The sequence below is a fragment of the Camelus bactrianus genome, chromosome 21 (genome assembly GCF_048773025.1).
Source record: "Camelus bactrianus isolate YW-2024 breed Bactrian camel chromosome 21, ASM4877302v1, whole genome shotgun sequence".
Lineage (NCBI taxonomy): Eukaryota > Metazoa > Chordata > Mammalia > Artiodactyla > Camelidae > Camelus > Camelus bactrianus.
The window spans coordinates 23,640,902-23,655,598 of NC_133559.1; the positions used below are offsets into that span (position 1 = coordinate 23,640,902).

Here is a 14,697-nt window from a genome sequence, read left to right on the forward strand (position 1 = left end):
TTTTCTTTTATCAAAGACATTCATTTTCTGATTACAGATTAATTTCTAATACAAGAGAGAGACACACACAAAGAGGAGGAATATATAAAAAAGGAGGGGGGTGCTGCGGGAGGAGAGAATATACGAAAAGTACAAAGAGAAACAAGGCTGGAAAGTCACCTATTCTTTTAGCACCTAGAGGTTGCTATTGCTAACCTTGGGCCCATGCATTCCTAGTCATACGAATGTGCTAAATGTTTCAGCCCTTTTGCTAGACCCAGCACTTTACATGCCTTACGTACGTGAGCTCATTTAATGCTCCTGACAATCCTCTGTTGGAAGAACAATTATTCTCCCCTTTTTCAACATGAGGAAATTGGGGTCCAGAGACATTAAGGAACTTGCTAAGGGGCACAGAGCAAATAGTGAAGGCAGAATTAGCTCCCAAGTGGTCAGACTCCAGAGTCTAGGTTCTTAAATATACTTAAAGAAATTATATTTTTCTGTTTCTGAGAGTTTTTTTTTTTTTTTTTAATTTCTGCAGTAACCGTGCAGTCCATTTAGTTTAGAACAGGCTCTCAGAAATAAGGTTTTCAGGTTTTAAGGTATTTAGCACCGGGAGATTCCCAGGGTAAGGGCAGCTGTTTACAGAGGCCATTCTGCTGGTACATGGATCCCACACACCGATGCAGACAAAGGGCCAAGACGAGGTATTTGAAGGGCTGGTGCTTCATGGGTGCAGAGGTATGTAGTCACAAAATCCTGCTCTCAGGAATAGCCTGCCCTCCTTTCAGGCCATTTCTTTCCAATCTGGCCTTAGAAGGGATTGCGGTTCACACTGTCTGCTTCAGTGGCTCTGGTCCCTGCTCTCCTCCAAAGACTAGAGTGGAAATTCACACAGGGCCACTGAGGCAGAGAGCAGCCAGCTCAGGCTGGGAGTGGCTGAGCTAACACCTGCTCCGGCACAAGTAGGCAGACAGAAGAGGTTACCTCGACTCTCAGTACATGTATAAGACACTAGACTGCGTCCCACAAATTTTCCATAAGGCACATTCCAGGTGATGTTCCTCTTTATCCAAGAATTTCTTTTTCCATCTCCCCCCACCCCCCCAAAAAAAGAGAGAGAGAGAGAGAACATCCACCCTAGAATGTATTTAAGTAGTGAATCCTTTCAGTCCAGGAAAACAAGATTGAACTTACCTCAGACTGTTTATCCCAGATCTTTCAAAAACACTGTTATCACCAAAATATATATATATTTAAAGTATATTGGAACTAAAACGTTGGGCTGGGAATCCCAACACCACTGTTCACATCAAAGGGCTATTGGGGGTGAAGCACCAGTTTCCTTCTCCCCTCAATAGGTTTTTCTTCTCATCAAGCCCCAGCCCCAAGCCTGGCAGCCCCCAAATGCCTGAGCAGCCGCTTGGAGCTGGCCCATGGGGAGTGTCTGTAATCACTGTGCGCTGACCACCGTTCTATCAGGCAGTAATGGTTTTTTGATCATTTAATGTGACAGGCTCTTACCATGTGCCAGTCTGTTTCTCTGGGGTCACTTATTGCACATGAACCTGTACTTGGGGAAACAGTAACCAGTCATTCTAACAGGACTGTGGCGTTCTCATTTGCGACCCCTTGGTGGGACGACCAGAGAGTGGTCCCCCGCGGCTGCTCCCGGAGCATTCTGGGAGTCCTGCCTCCAGTTCTCAAGCAAAGCGGTGGACCCAGGGAAATGCAGGACTCCGTATTGTCCCCCTGGGAACTCGCTCTAATCCCTTCCCTTTTTGTCTCTAGGGGCAGTTCCCTCTGGCAAGTTCAAGACCTTGCTTTCTCTAACTAGAGCGGGTCACAGAAAACTGGTGAAATATCCACTGAAGGTCATCCCCAGTGACTAGAAGGGCATTTTGTCCAGAAGGGCAGGGGGAGAAAAAGCTTGCAGAGAATGTCAGAAATGATCTGTGGTAAAATATAGGATCTTGAACAGAATTAGTCTTTTATTCAATTCTGTAAGAAAGCTTTTGGTACCTAAAATTCAGATGGCATCCGCATGTGCTTTCTATATAAGGAAGGAGATGGACCGTGATGGGGGAAGAAGACTTTCCAGTAGGGCTAGAATATTTGGTGCAGAATTACATGATGCTTTCTCGCACAGCAGAAGAGAGACCCTTCTTGCCTTCTAACATTGTAACAATTAGACAACCAGGTTCTAATATTAAGCTCCACATCCCAGCTATTCTTACTTGGATATCAGACTGTGCTCCCACTTGGAGGAGGTAACTGGTCATCCCAGAAGAGCTCTGGCCTCTCTAACCATGTGTCCCCAGGGACTGCTGCTCTCTCCATTTCACGTTTGTATTCTTGTAGGCGAAGGTGCTTCCGAGGGAAGGTTCTGGAGCCAGATGACCTGGGCTCTATTCCTGGAGCTGCAGCTTACTAGATGTGTAATGTTGGGCAAATTATTTAATTTCGTTGTTTCCCAGTTTCCTTATTTGTAAAATTAGGACACTAATAGCACCTGCCTAATGGATTGGCATGAAATTAAGTGAGTTAATTGATGTGGAACTCTTAGAAGCATGCTTAATAAATATTACCTATTACTAGGGTATCCTCAACAAATATTAACCAATGAGAAAATTATAATGAGGTGAGAGCCATGGGTGCCATCTTTGTGATGACATCTGCTGAGGGCTTAGCATGGGACAACTTGTATTAGGAGGAAAAACATGTTCTCTTGCTTTCCTTTTTAAAGTATGTTAACTTTAACTCTGTCTATCTGTCTCTCTGCTGGGAGAATGAATGAATCTTCTCTGGGGCACACTCTTACTGGTCTTGTGGGCTACCAGAAAGAGCTGGAGCATTTCCAGCATATTTTAGAGTCTCCACAGGTGAAGATCTTTCCCCTAAAGTAAGGGATTGCCAACTGAGCAGGCCTTCCTTAAGACGTCCTACAGAAGCAGGTCACTGGTCACTGCCAGATCCTTGGTCTCAGAGATGATGTGAACAATGCCAAGATGGCACCATTACAAGCAGAGAGACAATATACATTCATGTTGAACCTTCCTAAATAACACAGTGTGCTTGGCTGTCTCATCCAATTTTTGGCAAGCTTTTAAATTCCATTAGCCAGCCTCTCAGCATATCCTCAAGCCCGGTCAGACCAAGATCTAAGTAATCAGCCCACTTCTCAGACACCGCCTCATAACAGGCTAGCAGTAAGAGCTGTAAGAGCAGAGGTTCTCCAGTTCCACTTGTGACCCCCAACTACCCGCCTTTACTCCGCTCTAAAGCCCCCACTGCAACAAACACTTAAGTGATCAACCTCTCACAGCAGCCCTATGAGGCTAATGGGAGCTATTAGGGTTCAAGGCAGTGAGACGGACTTGTTCAAGGTCAGAGAGGTAGCCAGTCACAGCCAGAAATAGTACTCAGAGCTCCTGACTTGAAGTCTCCTGCTCATTACTCTAGACCATGCCACTTCCCTTTGACTGGTAAGTGCATCTTCATCATAACACGCAACCTAATCAGGCACCTAAATTGAGCTGATGCAAATGTAAATATGGTTTCTCGAAACACTCTAGCGGTAATGTTCTATTCTCTCTTTGCTACAAATCAAAGTAATGAGCAGTCTGGTTTTTTTTTTTTTAATTTCTTTTTGTATTAAGGCTTTAATAGAGAGATAATCATGGAATTGGAAAAAATCCAAGCCACTATGATGAAACACTTAAAACTCGGAAAGAATAAATTAAAATTAAGAGAGAAAGTTAGAAATTGTACAGAACAATGAGTATAATATTGTGGGTGGGAGAACAGCAGGTAGAATTCCAAATTATTGACCTTCGGCATCATTACCTCCATTTCTATCTGCCTCTCTTTCAGAAAGGAAGGATCTGGCGGTATGTTAGAAGTCTTCAGGGAGAAAAACAAACCAAAAATAAATAAAGTAAATAGATATCTTCATAGAAAAAAAGACCATTATATTCTGATCATGTTCCGGGCAAAGTTTGCAAATTTTGAGAACCAAAGTAGAACAAAGCTTAAAACCAAGAGGGTGGAGTGGTACCCAGAGGTGGGCAGCGTAGAAGCAGGGACGTGTTTTAGCAGGTGCATCTGAAAATACCCAGCAAGGCAACCAGAGATAGAGTCAGATGACTTGGTGAATGAAGGCAGTTAAGGCAAAAAGAACTTTTCAGCAGCCACCAGAGCAATGACTCTAAGAAACAGTAACCTGTTTGTAATTCATCAGATGGAAAGTAAGATTTGGCAATAGCTTACAGGTGAAGAAAGTAAGAAATAGGCAAAACCAATTCTCTTATCCACACTGCTCCAGCAGCATTGGCATTGGCATTACCCGAGAGCTTGTAGAAATCACAGAACCTCGAGCCTCACCCTAGACCTACCAAATCAGAATCTGCATTTTAACAAGAGCCCCCGATGAACAGTATGACATTAGAGCTTGATTGCACTCAGGGCTTGGGAGATGGAGAGGAGAGCAGGAATGACCAGGGTGGAGAGGGGCAGAAGGCTTCATGGTGAGGCAGCATCCTCCGTGATGCATCTGTGGTAAGAAAATATTTACAGGAGATGTTACAAATGAAGTCAAATAGTGGTCGGGGGAGGTTAAATTTAGGAGTTATCAGTGCCAAGGCACATGAACTCTTAAGAATAGATCCAGCAGCTGGGAGAAAAGTTTAAAAGCAGAAAAGGCCGGAGGGCCTAGAACCGGCCTGTGGGTGCCTCCCGGGAGATGCAGAGGTGAGGAGGCAGGGAGCAGCTGTGGAAGCAATCACAGAAGGAGCTCCAGAGCTGATTTATCATCCGGACCACGTCTCACAGACTTAACAAATACTGATTTGAATAAACAGTGAACCCTGGGAGAGACACCATCTCCAATTAAGAGATCACAATCCACATAAATAAACGGCAAGCGAAGGCAACCTCAGTGGGCCCGGATGAATCCCGGTGATTGGCTAGGCGTTCATTACGCTCCAGCGGTGGAGAAGGGCTGTGTTATCACGCGGCTGCAGGGCGCCGCGGGGGAAGCGTGGTTCTCCGGCGGATGGGACAGGCGTGGGTGGAGGTGAGCTCTTCTGGAGAAGCGCCCATCACCTGAGCAAACTGATCTCTGCCCTTCTCGCTGTGCTCATATTTTGGCAAGGGAGTTTGCTGGGGTGGAAGGATAAGCAAACTAGAGCAAAACAAATTAGAGCAAAATCGGAGGCAACGCGGAGTAATGAGCCTGCAGTCTGGGCACAGGTACTATTTCTCAGTCCATAGAAGTGAGGAGGTAAGAGAAGGACAGAACAAAATGTCTAGAATTTGCTTTCATCAAGAGTTCAGTGCTGGCTAAATGTGCAGCCGGATACCTGACACAGGATATCTATCCAAGGCTGTTGACCTAGCAGAAGGCCTTCACCCAAGGAATTCTATTCCAGCAGCGTCTGGATGACGAGCCTTGCGAGGGCACATGGGCCCTTGAATGGGGGCTTGCACATCCTCATCTTTGTGCAGCGTCCTGTCTCCATCTCTGCCATGGAAATGCAACAGCAGGGCAACCGACCTCTGCAGAGGAGAGGGGTTCTGCTCTCTTGGAGCAGGGAGAAATAGCACAGAGACCAACGACTAGGATTCAGGAATTGTAAGAGGAGCAACGTTCCTTCAGTCTGTTTTATTGAAGGCCACCCCTGCTTATGCTTCTACCAGATTCTGATAATAAACCATGACCAGGGACGACACAGGTCCTGATCTGCTTAGAACAGCAAGTGGCATGTGGTGGGGCATTGGTTCACTCATGACATGTTTATTGAGTATCGTTGTGTACAAAGTACACAAAGACAAGTACGTTTGGAGAAAGTGCTGGATTACTCTGCACAGACAGGCCAGGAAAGCTGGGCTTAAAAGAGGATGCCTGGGTCAGACTCTGATGGATGAGTGGAGACCCTCCAGGTGGGAGCTTGGGGAACGGTGCTGTAGACACAGGAGCAGAATAACCAGAGGTGTGGGAGCACCAGGTGCGCTTTAGAATCCAAGCAGCCCGTCCCATGTGTCCAGCGTAAATGCCGAGAAGCATGTGACTGTGTCCCTTCTTCACCCGCTCTTCTCTGCTGTGTTCTTTCTGCCATATCTTGTTCCTCCAAAAGGCGAAAAAGCATCTCTTAGACACTGACTTCTTCCAGGATGCAATTTTAAAAACCTCTCACCTGGAGGGGGCATGGGATTTTTCCCTGCATTAGCAGTGAGTAAAATGAATTAAAAGTAATTGCATATCTGGAGAAGGTAGGACCAAAGGCAATTCTTTGCATTTCTACCTTGGTAAAATGGAGTGTGAATATTCACCTGGTGAGGAAATGGCAAGCAGTCTTTAAGGTTTTATGAAGCCACTAGTTCAACTGAAATCCAGCATCATATATGCTTAAAAAATTAAATTCGGAATATAAGCTCCCCACACTGTGTGTTTGCTCACTTGGTCCTGTTGCAATATTTACGGAGCATCTGCCTTCTGGAAAGCATTATTCTGGGCATTGTAGCAGGCTACACAAGATGAAGAAAACAGGGTTTTACTGATTACCAGGAATTCAGCTGTCCAGTTTGAGTGACAGCACACACACGGAAAAACAGACTGGAACGTAGCGGGAGAAGAAGCTCTGGGGAGAAGAAGATATTTAGCACATTCTCGGTGACTGATGGATAGATTTGCTCCCTGGATGCCATATCAGAATGAATTCTCAGGATGTCAGTCCTGCCTTCCCCCAGGACAAAATGACTCTTGCCCCAAAATTTCCCCTGTGTTTTGGGGCTCTTTCCAGGTCATCCACTGGGCTTGAAATAGGATTGCAAAGATGGTCTGTAAAAATAAAAATGTGCAGGAAATTCAGGGAAAATCCAGGAAGGCCAAGGGGAGAGATCTACATCAGTCTTGTTTTTCGATGAGATTTAGTAGAGAGATCTTGAGTCAGTCAGGAAGAGAAAAAGAAGATTAATTTTTGCTTTGAGAAATAATTAATTTTATTCATGAATGAATGGCTACTTAGAGACGTGTCTATGTAGAAAGGAGTGAGGTAGGCTTCATCTGGAAACTGTCATGACACAGATGCAGGCAGGCAGGGATACTGGCTAGCCACGTGGTCTTTTCATTTTTTTTTCCTTTTTCTCCTCAAGAGAAGAGCTTTTTCTGGGTCAGCTTTTTCCCCTTCATTCAGCTTCTGCCACATTTATCCCACCTCAGGGCTTCCCACATCTCCCACAAGAAAATTGTTTCAGCCCACGTAGCCTAGAACATGTGGTGGGGCATTGATTCACTCATGGCGTGTTTACTGAGTGTCTTTGTGTGCTGGCCACGCCCAAAGTGCTGAGGAAACAGCCGTGAACAAGACACAGCCCAGGCCTCGGGAAGCTCTGCCCTCAAGGAAGACAGACCCGTGGGAGCAAGTGGTTGGAAGTGGGCTGCGGTCTGTGAAGCGGTGCAGAGCGCTGTGGGTGACGAGTTGGGTTCTCGTGCCAATCATCCATCTTCTCCAGGGTTAGAAACAGGTGAGTGTGCTCGAAGCTAGTGGAACAGGTTTATTACCAAAAAGCTGAGTTGGAGGTGAAAGTCTGGACCCAAGTCTGAGACAAGGATTTCTACCCCCACAATCCATCCCTGACTCGTATTAAAGAGCCTTTGGGTCTGTCGGACTGATCTGCACAATCCTCAGTGCTGGAGAAGGCATCACTGGCTACTGCGGATGGGCTGGGCAGGTGGCCTCAGGTGGAGCTCCACCGAGGAAGAGGGGAAATCCCTCGGAGGAACTGTCAGCTGCAGGGTGTGGATGTCCAAGAGACAGAAGGATCTTGTGAGCAGGGATCCCCAGGCATTGACTTACACTGTATTGAAGTGTGGACCACAGGACAACAGGCTCTCCCCCATCTCCGCAATTTCGTCATGGATGGAAGGAGTAAGGGGGCAAAGACAATAGGTTGTTCTGGGAGGGCAAATACATAACTTAGGAGAGGAAAGCAAAGTATTCCTTCTATATTGTGAAATATTCGTAACAGTAATTAATAGCTATAGATGTTGAGTATTCGTAATATACTCACCATTTTACTAAGTGCATGGTACTCTGTCTACGTATAGGCTAAAGTTATCCTGAGAGCTTTACAAGGGAGATGCTCGTTGTATGCGTATTTTACACTTGAAGACACTGAGTTTTAGAGACTAACACACAACTGGTAAGAGGAAGCGCCAGCACTTAATCCTTACAATAAGGATCTCAGTCTGACCATTAAATGATTATTATTGAATCAAATACATTGAATCAGATCTGAGCTGGGGATTCTTAATGCTCCAAGTGAAATGGTGCCTCCAGTTGTAACCAGCTTTGGTCTCTGCGCCTCCTGGTGTGCAAGCAGATCTTGGGGCTGCAGAAAATGGGTCTCAAGGGGCTGGAAGCTGTCCCATCCCACTCAAAGATCCTGCAGTCCTCTGTTTGCACCAGAGTTCTCCAACTGCACTTGGGCTCCGGGGAACCCTTAGTGGGAGGAAGCTGCAAATGAACCTTCCTGAAGCAGTTCACCCACAGAAAATTTTGTATGTGTTGGCCATGCCCTGCTGGTGTATTTCTGTAAGGGTGCAGTGGTGAATCGAATTTCCGTAAATCGAATCCTCTCCTGGAAGGACACTTAATGCCATTTCCAAAATGCAGTATCTTATTTTTTGCCTGGCAATGGCTTATAAAAATTCAGTGCTAAGCCAGTCTCTAGCCCCTGACTTTGGGATCAGGTAACTGCTCGTTGTAAGCACACATATCTGCTTGGAAATGACTTATATTTCAAGGAATATTTTCATACAGCCAGAAGACACTTGGGTGATGCAAATAACCTCTGCTTATTGGACTATTTTATCTTTTAAAAAAATTTAATTTAAAAAATAATTTTAAATTAAAAAAAATTATTTAATTTACAATGTTGTATCAATTTCTGGTGCACAGCAAAATGTTTCAGTCGTACTGGAGTTCTTCGCAAATTTGGAGTTTCTTATCGTGCAAGATTGGCATACGCTCTGGGTCACTCCCACTTACCCTTTGCATCCACAGCACATCATGGAATCAGATGAAGCAGTGAAGCAGACCTAGGGGCTGAGATTCCCAAGGCAGTTTTAGGCTTCGTAGGTCTAGGTGTGGGCGGATTAGGGCTGCTATACCAGGGACACGGCTTAGGGAGGATGCAGGAATCTAACAGAGATCCTCTGCCTTCCGCGTTTGCCCCTTGGCACCTGTTTAATGCTCCCTGGTTCTGCCACCATGCCACCATGCCACCATGCCACCATCAGGCTCTCCCCTGAGCCCAGAAATGTGTGTCTTTCTCCCTCCCCCTGCAAAGAACAAACAAGCTCTGGATGTCAGAATGAGTCGGGGTGAACAAGAAGTCTCACTGGCCAGGCAGGAGGCCCCGGTGGGAGACAAATGAGGTAGCCAGACCCAGCGCTGCCCCAAGTCCTTCGTTACCAGCTCCATGCCTGGGGGAATTCTCGTTTCCCTCGTATGCCCAGAGAGCCTGGGCCTTGCCTGGGGACGTGCTAGTGACGAAGGAGGAACAGACAAGAAGACTCTTTGGGGAGTGAGTTCTGGATCCACGGAGGCACGTGAACACTAATGATCCCTCGACAAGGGTCACATAGTTGGTTCACTAGTAACAGAGGCAAACTGTAGCGTGGTGAGCCGGCCCGTGCTTAGCTGGGTTCTGTTTGTTTTCTGAAGTGTGAGCCTGATAAAGGCCGCTTGGAGAGGAAGGGGGGCTGCGCAAGTCCTTGAGTGTCAGCCTCAGTCATCTGGAAACTCATGCTTAAACAGGACTTGATAGAAGAAATGAGACTCTGGAGGCTGATAGAATATTCCTTTGCCTTCTGTTACCACCAAGTAGGGCGGTGTCCATTTTGGTACCTGCAGGCCAGGAGACTAAATCAGGGAACTACGGATTTAGTGGCTGGCTTGGAAAAGGAGGCCAGGTTTGCAAAGACAGTGTCTGAGGATGCAAGGAAGCCTGACAGTGTGGGATGCAGAACAGAACCACGGTGCTTGAATCTGTGAATTAGAAGGAAACTTTTTCATTTTTTATTGAAGTATAGTTGATTTACAATGTTGTGTTAGTTTCTGGTGTACAGCAAAGTGATTCAGTTTCATAAATACACACACATATATATAATATATTTAATACACACACACACACACACACACACACACACACACACACACACTCTTGTTCAGATTCTTTTCCATTGTAGTTTATTACAAGCTATTCAGTATAGTTCCCGGTGCTATTCAGTAGGACCTTGTTGTTTATCTATTTTATATATAGTAGTCTGTTTCTACTACTCCCAAACTCCTAATTTGTCCCTCTTCCCCACTTCCCCTTTGGTAACCATAGATTTGTTTTATATGTCTGTGAGTATGTTTCTGTTTTGCAAAAAAGGTCATTTGTATCATTTTTTAGAATTCACATATAAGTGGTATCATATGATATTTGTCTTTCTCTGTCTGACTTACTTCACTTACTATGATAATCTCTGGGTCCATCCATGTTGCTTCAAATGGTATTATTTCATTTTTTTTTATAGCTGAGTAAGTATCTCATTGTATAAATATACCATAACTTCTTTATCCAGTCATCTGTCAATACGCATTTAGGTTGCTCTCATGCCTTGGCTATTGTAAATAATGCTATTATGAATATTGGGGTGCATGTATGTTTTTGAATTAGCGTTTTTCTCCAGGTATATGCCCAGGAGTGGGATTGCTGGATCATATGGTAAGTCTTACAGTTTTTTTTTTAAGGAACCTGCATACTGTTCTCCATAGTGGCTGCACCAATTTACATTACCACCAACAGTGTAGGAGGGTTCCAGAAGGAAACTTTAAAGTCATTTACTTCCTATCCGAGGCAGACAGCCACTCTGCAAATCCCCAGGAAAGTGGTCAGGCAGCCTTGGCATGGGCAGACCCAGTCCTGCCTATCTCTAAGCCGATTTCTATTCAACAGCCCCAGATACTGTATAGATCGTTGTGAAATTGAATCTCAGTCTTTCTTTCCATAATTCCACGTATTGGTCCTGACTCTGCAGTCTCTTCTTTCTCCAGAATAAGTCTCCAAGCCTCTTCTTCACAACAGGTCTCCAGGTATTTGAAGACAGTTCTTATTTCCCCTCATTCTTAGATTTGTTAGCAGGCTGTGGCTTCCCTCCAGAGGTTCTTTTTTCTCCCTTTCCTCTCCTCTCACATTCTCTCTCTCAAACTGTCCTTGTTTCTTTTTTTCTCAACTCTTCCTTTTCCATCTTTCATCTTCATGAAATCATTCAGGACCATGATTCCATCTATCCAGTCACTTTGTCATCACCTAAGGCCTCAGAGTTCCCCTCTGGGTCCTGGTGAACAAGGAAAGAGATAATAAATAAGAAATTGATGTTGACATAAGATTTTCTTCCTAAACCAGTTCTGGCTCCTAGAAATCTTGCTTCCTCGTACCTTTCAAAATCCTTACGAAGTTTGTCGAGGATCAGTACCAGTTCCCTATTCTGACATTTCTTAGACCCAGCATTTTCCTCTCCACGGATTTCTCTCACTTCTTGTGTTCTGTGCAGTTCTTGAAAATTAGTGATGGTAGTTCTAGGTCACTGGCACACCTCAGAAAATGTGGTGACTCTGCTCTGGACCCAAAGCATCAGTTCTGCAAGGGAAGTTGGAAACATGTTCTGGGTTTATGGTGAGAGAATATAGGTTTTTCATCCAAGTGAATTGTAGGAGAAAAATATCCTAGCTTTTTTCTCAGCTTTGCAAAGAATCTCGTCCCCCTCTTGATTTGGTTTCGTACAGCTAGACCTAGCTGGTGGTAAAATCATAACCAGAACTGCCCTCATCATGGTTCCTACTACACTTAGCATATCTCCTGTATTCTTTGCTGAGCTTCCTGGAATGAGCAGCAACCCGGACACTGTAACCCCTGCCTCTTCCCCATCCCCATCTTCCATTTGAGTTGTGGGGCTTCTGTCTCAGGACTGTCTTTCAAAGCCAGCCTCTTCTCTCTTGTCCTGGCTTCATCATTGACCACTTGGCCTTTTCTCTCTTCTCCAATCCAACCTGCCTAAAATCCTCTGTTGGTCCCTCTCTACCCAAAGGATAAAACCCACATGTGTTGTCCTCGCATTAAAGTCTCCTCTAAATCCGTCCATTCACTACTGCAACAAATAGTCCTTGATTATGGACCCTGTGCCACTGATAATGCCCCACCCTTTCTTCCTGCTTCTTCTCCGTTCCAGTCTCGGTGAGCATCTCCAGATTTGCCCAGACACAGAGGCCTATTTAGATCCCATGTGTCTTTCCATGTCCCATTTCCCCTTCCTGTAAAGCCCTTTCCATGTTCTCTGCCAGCTGAGCTCTTCCTCACCTTGCAAACCCATTTAAACGTTACCTCTCTGTGACGTCTTCCTTGGCTCCTGCAAGTGAGTTAGTTATTCCTACTTATGATTCCCCATCAGTCGGTTCATACTTCTGCTAGGGAACTCATTTTGTGCAGTTAATTAATTATTTATTTGACTATCTCTGTTTGCTCTTCACTTGGCTCTGAACTCCTCTAGGCAAAAAAAAAAAAAAAAAAAAAAAAGTTTTATTTCATCTTTGTATCTCCAGATCCGTGTACTATGTCTGCCACATGTAAGGATATAATAAGAGAATGAAGTCATTCATTAAGAGTAAGATTCTGGGACTGAATCAGATGAAGCAGAAAGCAAAGGGTTGAGGTTCCAGGCTCTAGAATCCTACTATGTGGGTTTAAATTGAATTTCTCCTGCTTCCAGCTGTGTGACCTTGTACAAGTTATTTGCTTCTGAGCCTCATATTTCTCATCAGTCAAATGGGCAGAATAATAGGACCTTATGGGATTATTTGGTAATAGCTAAAACATGAATTTGGTTTATTTCATGATAAAGACGTTCTTTTTTGTGAGTGGTCTCCTGAGAATAAATATAGGGGACAATAGAGTGGCAAATCTGGAGAAGAGGAAGGAAGAGAAAATACAGAGAGATTGATTGAGAAAAAGAGAACCAAGAAGGGGAAGTCTGAGTCTATCAAACCCTTTCAACTGCAGTCTTCATGCATTAACCAGATTTATTGCTTAGAATCTACATAGTCTTCTCCCTAACTGTAGCCTGAGTTAATCTATTCACTGATTTTATAGTTACAGATAGTCCAGAATAAATCCTTAACAGTGACAGGTACCTTCCCTGTAGAACACAACTCATCCACCACAATCCCATAGCGTTAAAGTCAAGGTCTCAAGACCAGCACCATTTCCAACTAGACTTACAAGAGGAAGAGAGACCTGATACGGGAATATTACTGAGCTGTGGATGTCTGACCACATAGGCAATAAAATCAGGTTATTGAAAGGGGCCCTTATGGACAGTCATATCAAGAGTGAAGGTTATTTGGCCAGGCTGCACTGTGAGATTGACATGATCAAGGCACAATTAGTCAGAGGAGGCTAACTGCTGGAACAAACGGCCCCCAAATCTCAGTGATGTAATGCAAGTTAATTTTTTTGCTCATGTCCAATGCAATTTATGGTAGGGTTAAAAGGAGATTGCTTCATGAAGTCATTCAGGACCAAGACTCCTTCGTTTTGGTCCCTCTGCCATCACTTTGGACCTCAGAGTTTGCTTGGAATCCTGGTAGACAAGGAAAGAGAGACAGAGTGAGAGAAAGCATGAAAGATTTCATGGGGAGTCTTGGGGAGTCTTATGGGCTAAGCCTGGGTTCACCTAGTGGCTCAGTCACATGGCTCCACTTAAACGCAGAGGAAGCCGGGGAAAATTACCTGTGGGCCCAGGAGGAAAATGAAATAGCTTAGAGAACAACTTCCCAGTCTGTGCCACAAGGGGTGAAATGCCAGAAAGAGGGGGAATACAAGGCCCTAAATTTAAGTTCAAAGCGTCAACTTCATAAATATAGGGTACAGGGGTCCTGGATTAGCTGTGGGGGAAAAACTGGGGTTGGAAAATGGGGGAGTCTGGTTTGGCCAAAAGATTTACTGTTAGCCAGGAATTTTGTCTCAAAAAAAAAAAAAAAAAGGAATGCAATATTCAGGAAATATGTAGAGTAGAAAGATCATCACTGTCTTCACTTTGGGTTGGTATGTGTCCTTGACTAAGGTACTTAAATTATCTGACTCTCAGCCAGCTCAGCTATAAAATAAGATTTAAGCTTGTGGTGTAAATCAGTGTATCTGTTGATTATTACCACAATTATGGATATAAAAATATCCCCCCCAACTCAGTAGCTTAAAACCAAAATCATTTGTCTTGCTTATGCATCTGTAGATTGACTGAGTTAGCTATGCTTCAGGTTGAGGGTCTGCAAGGGCACCACTAGGTCTTTACTCCAAAGATGTTTATTCTGGGTCTCAGGCTGCAAGGGCAGCACCTTGCAGGTCCATGGGGGGAGCAGTTCTCCTGGTGAGGGCAGGGATGCAAGAGAGAGAGAGTGAAAACATGCCATCTGGGGCCCAGAAGTGGCACTCTGTCACTTCTCTCCCTATCCTTTGTCCAAAGCAAAGTCACATAGCCAAGCCCATTGTCTATGGGGGAGGGACATAAATTCCATTCGTATCAGTGAGTGGTACTGCACAGTTACATGTCAAAGGGCATTCTAATACAGGCGAGAATGAGGATTCAGTCCACCACACGGACATTTGCAA

At 44.7% G+C, this 14,697-nt stretch overlaps 1 protein-coding gene across 2 annotated transcripts in view; it reads left to right on the top strand.

The window, feature by feature from the left end:
- BRINP2 (BMP/retinoic acid inducible neural specific 2) overlaps positions 1 to 14,697 on the top strand; it is a 107,662-nt gene that overhangs the window by 59,359 nt on the left and 33,606 nt on the right. The gene's annotated exons all lie outside the window — the stretch shown is intronic.